General features: G+C 41.9%; 1 long non-coding RNA gene across 1 annotated transcript; it reads left to right on the forward strand.

Moving 5' to 3' along the window:
• The first annotated feature begins 3,716 nt into the window (after positions 1 to 3,716).
• On the forward strand, positions 3,717 to 3,882 carry LOC104966969 (uncharacterized). Its single transcript, XR_800707.1, has 2 exons — positions 3,717 to 3,761; positions 3,806 to 3,882. It is a non-coding gene; the product is annotated as an uncharacterized lncRNA (long non-coding RNA).
• The last annotated feature ends 1,525 nt before the right edge of the window (positions 3,883 to 5,407 follow it).

Here is a 5,407-nt window from a genome sequence, read left to right on the forward strand (position 1 = left end):
TTCTGGTGATCCGGACTGCAAGCCGGTCCGCCTGTTGCCGACGCCCTGCTTATGTGTGTAGAAGCTAGTAAGCCTACGAGAGTTTTAGATAGGCACAACTGTCATATGCAGAACCTTATTTTCCTTCATGTAAAATTAACAATTTTTCAGTGGTCATTTTTCTTTGGTATGGAAATGAGGTAAAGGTCATGTGAGAAGTCTGAAAAGTCATTGAAAGATCAATTGGGTGAAAAAGTGTATGAAACCCTGAGAGTCCCTTTACGTCACTGAGCTTAGTTATCAGCCTCTCAGTCCGTGACTGGAGAGGCTCCTCCCTCCACATCATTGTAGAAACATCTTCTTCTAAATCAGTTAGAGCAGCTAGCACCAGATGCTAATAACAACAGCGCTGGTACCGTGCACCCTCCCCTTTCTCCCTCACTTCGCTCACATCGCAATTTTGGCTGTGAGCTGCGGGCGCCAGATAAGCCAACATGCCCCATTTTCATCACTTACAGCGCTCATCGTACAGGGCAAATGAAAAGTGGTAACCTGGATGAAAAGGGTGTTACCTTTACTTAATATGAAATGTTGTTACATCAAGGCCGAAAATTAGGATGAGCCCAATGGTCAAAACATTTTTTTTCCCTCCCAAGTGTCAGCTGCAAGCGCCTCCAAATATCTGGCACCCTAGGCGAACATCTATAACGCCAGTGCGACGGGCCGGCCCTGGTCCCAGGTTACGCTGTAGGAAGTGTAGGTACAACGCTACATTTCCCGCCCCGCCGCAGTCATACAGTAGGCTACGAAGAGCGGCGGAACCGAAATTCACGTTTCTAAATGATGCCGTTGGAATCGAAATGTTGGAACCGGCTCCGAGCCGGAACCGGTTCTCGGTACCCAACCCTAGTCTGCACGCAGAGAGCGGCTGTTCCCCCTCTTTTTGTCACTGGTTAAAGTGTGACCTTCGTCTCTACTTTCTCACAGCGGCAGGTATGTACTGTTCCCAGCCTTCGTCCACTTATGGAGAATATTCATGTTATGCTATATTCCAGGGACTGTGATGCGCCATTTCGCATGGCACAATAGGCATGGGTTATTATCTGAGCAGGTGTGTCTGTGCTTCTAGTACCGGGCGGACCCAGTGCGGCGCAGACTACATCTTGCTTCGCCCTTAACCCAATAGCGATAGCCTTAGAGGGCGAAGCCATGATATACGAAATAGAACTGAAGTTAACTACTGTGACTCCAGCTTCTATGAGTATTGGCGTAGCCCTCTAAGTGCTGGGCCCCACTGGCTCCACGAATAGCTGAAGAAAAGTACTTTTGTATGGGAGCAGGTTGTCGGGCCTCCTTCCTATTTATACCGGAAGTGAGCCCGAGGGTGGGGCCCACCTTGCGGGCGGGCGTGGACTACAAGTGTTTTCAGTGCTGCACGGGTGCGCAGGGGGATTACCCAATAGCGATAGCCTTAGAGGGCTAGGCCTATACTCATAAAAGCTGGAGTAGGTAACTTCAGCTCTGCTGTGTGGAGAAAATTACAGAATGACGTGCAGCACAAACACCACTCAGCAGGACAACCTTTGTTATTCAAACATTACCTTTTGTATTTACTTTGGTCATTTCATTATATATAAATTATGCATTTGAAGTTATTTGGGCATAAAGATACTTTGGTCTCCATTCTGTGACAGATATAAAGATGTGGTTAAACTAGGTGCACGTCACATACTGTTAAACTGCTTCACCCAATCGTCTCGCAGAGCTCTCTGCTTCATCAAACTGACTAGAGCCAAGTGTTCATGACACGTATACTATTTAACAAGGAGAGGGAGGCCATTTGTCTTTTTTCTGTCCTTGCTTGAATTAAAATGTAACGCTGGCACTGAAACATTAAATTCTTACCAGTATTTGTTTTACAATAACTATTACTGCATAAGTAACCAAAGCCTCTGTGAAGTACTGAATTAATCTATTTTTAACTCCAAAGTCTTTCCCTGAACATCTTGTACAAAGACTACAGGTAAACATGATATTAGTGACCTTAACAACAAAATGATATACAGTTCTATGGCAACCATATCACAAACATTGTATGAAGGCTCCAAAGTCAGAGATGTTGAATTAGGGAGCTAATGGTGAATTATTTGACCTAACATGATTGCTTCACTCAGAAAAGCTTGTTGCCAGGAAACTGAACCGACTTTTGTCACAGTGACACAGCCAAAGAGATGCTGGCTGCATGTGCATGACGTGTGTGCCTGATTACTCAAACATATACCCTGCGGAAGCAAAATTAGTGTTTGACATCTGTTGTTTTTAAGAATAGAATACAATGTGTGTGTACGTAGACTGCCTTAAAGAATTTAGCAGGGTGTGAGTAAGAATTTCTCCTAACTTAGTTGTCCCAAAGATTGTGGAGTGAGGAAACTACAAAAGGATGCATTTGAGTAACTATTCCTTATTCTTTAGTCCAGCAAACATGGAAACCGAAAAACTATTCTCTCACCATGCAAGTATTCAATGGACCAGTAGGTACTTCTGTATGGTGTACCAGCTTAATAAAATGAATATTATTTGTCAAGGGGCAGGTTGCAAATAATACTGGTCCAACACAGGCAGGCCAAAGCATGAATATAAAATATATATGAAACATTACGAACACTGTTTCAGTAAGGGTTTATGATAACCAACAATCAAAATATCATAATTTGTTTCAACAATATACACCACAGCACTGAAAATCCAATATATCTAACTCAGGACAAAACAAGGTGCTTAGGCTATCTTTGTTTTTTTTTAGTTGTGTATGGAGTTTTGGTTAATTGGCCAATGTGTTGTTGAAAAAGTGTGTGCTGCAGGAACATTCACTAATGTGCTCAATTTAATATATTTGTCTAATAAAACAATGCATGACACATGCCATTTTAATGTTCTTTTTAAAGATATAAATTGTAAAATCACACATGGTGCATTGCAAGAGTCATGTCTCTGTTTTTGCTGCTTCAATTTAGATTATTCATTTTAATTGTGTCTTTTCAGCGATCAGAGTTTTTAAAAATTTTTTAAAGACATATATTTAACCATTCAACTCGTATTTTTATTTCATTATATTGCATTTTCTTGCATTATTTGTTTCTAATTTGTAGAGAAATGGCTGAACCGCAGTAGCCGTATTGTAGTTGTATAGAGGCTACTCTATGACATGTTGTGTATAACACATCTGACATCTGATAATATCTGCCTTATGCTAAGAGTGGGCTAGCCACCAGAAATTCAATCACTCAATCGAAACTTGAGTCTTCAATAAATGAATCCATAATCAAATGTTCTAACATACATGGGGGGAAGGCAGAACTAAATATGAGGGATTGCAATTGTATTTCAGGAAAATAATTATTGTCCTACTGTTACACTTTGGGGCCTCCGTACACAGAGATTAGTGAGAATTGTTTCGTTTTTTCTTTAATTTGGGTGAACATCAGTTACCCATAGGTTACTTTCCCCTGACATAATAACTATAGGATACGCACCTTTAAAATGTTTTGGTTTTTACTAGAGTATAAGCAGAGTTGATAGTAAAAACGTCGCGTGACGTTTTTGATTGAATTTATTGATTGAAAAGTTTATTAACAGCTTGTATATTGGGTACAGTACAGTACAGCTCAAAACATACAATTGTTAAGGGGATGCAGACCAGAGAAAGACTTTCGTCTTGTTTACATCAGGGTCCCCCATTTCCAATTCATCATATCATTTAAGACATATAAGACATATTTGACATATAGATGGCTTATTTACAATTTACATACAGGTGGTTTTTTACATACAGATGGCTTATTTACAAATTTCATTTTAGATTTCGTTCTAATACATCCTAACCGGACATTTAAGACATACCAAGTCTACAGATATACAGTTAGTAACAGAGTGTAAAATGCGAGTATATATATAGATGGGGGGGAAGCTGTCCATTGTACGACAGGTTGAGATTTGTACCATTACCGGAGCCAGTTTTGCAATGCTCTCCCCCGAAGGTGCTCTTTAAGAGAGGTTTTGAAGGTAAGTATAGTTTTACTTTCCTTTACAGTAGTGGGAAGAGCGTTCCACCTTGATGTGGCATAATTGCGAAACGTGTATTCCCCTTTTTTTGTGCCAAATCTGGGTTTTACATGATTTGTGGAGCTCCCTCTGGTGTTATGATCATGGTATTCCTTGACCTTTGGGAAGAATTTTGACATGTACATGGGTACCATAGAGGTGTAGTGTATCTTGTATCTTGTAGGGTGTGGTGGTCAATGTAATAACGTAACCAGATGAGTGATTACAGCGCCCGGTATCATTTTACACACATTTGTATCATAAAGATGCAGGACTTACACACGCCTGTTATCTGACCGACAGGTCCGCATGCACTCTCCAGCCGAAACTCTAATAAGCATTCATTCACAAACTAAATCCGGAGACCTTTAACGTTTTACGTCCGGTTTCGCTCCTTTGTCCTCGCAGTACACAGCTCCCAGTTGGGCATTGGCCTGTCATCAGATTGATTTGTTGTTGCTGCTGCCAGCGAGAGTTTTTAGTACAATTATTTTGATTAAATACTCCAAATCTCCAACCCTCCATAATTGCACTTGCTTCAGTTGCTCTGCTACTTTCTAAACGCCGGTGAGAGTGGTGCAGTTGACGCATCAATCTTCTATCTATTAGATTTATGATCCGAAAATTATAAAAGTAGGGGTAGACATGTGGATATTATCCGACTGAACAAAACGTGCATTTACCTAACAGGTTCATTTTCCACTGACTTTTTCGAGCTATTTTCCAAATTCTATGGGAAAAAATCCCGTTGCTTTTTTGTCGAGGGAAAACCGAGCGCAGCTTACTTCCGCTTTTTGGACGCGTCACTGCACCACTAAATTGATGCGATTTGATTTGAGTGGTGAGGAAAGGGAGAGCCAGCCGCCTCTGGCTCAGAGTCCTGCCACCGGTCGATTCAAGACCGCTCCCGCCCGCACCCGCGACGTGCAATACCGAACCCGCCGCTACCCGCACATATACCAATTAGTTTCCGCAACCGACCCGACCCGTCGGCACCAGGATTCCGCACCCGACCCGAACCCATACCTGTATATTATGATGAAGGCACTGAAACGTGGCAATTATTAACCACGCAGTTGCATATTATGTCATCAAAGCGTGGGATGTTGGTTATATTTCTTCTCCATCTAGGAGGAACACCAAAAGCCTCCAAGACGTTGGAATTTCGCTCTTTGAGGAAGTGTTGGAAAATGCTGTATTCTCCGCTGGAGAGCCTTCACCCTCAAGTAATTCAGAATGTAGCAGCGCTCAGAACCAGATTGATGCGCGCAGAAGGTTATGATTATGCACGGTCCCGGCGGGAGAGGTCTGAGGATTTAAACATTTA

Source organism: Notothenia coriiceps, unplaced genomic scaffold (assembly GCF_000735185.1).
Source record: "Notothenia coriiceps isolate Sejong01 unplaced genomic scaffold, NC01 NC01_scaffold00037250, whole genome shotgun sequence".
Lineage (NCBI taxonomy): Eukaryota > Metazoa > Chordata > Actinopteri > Perciformes > Nototheniidae > Notothenia > Notothenia coriiceps.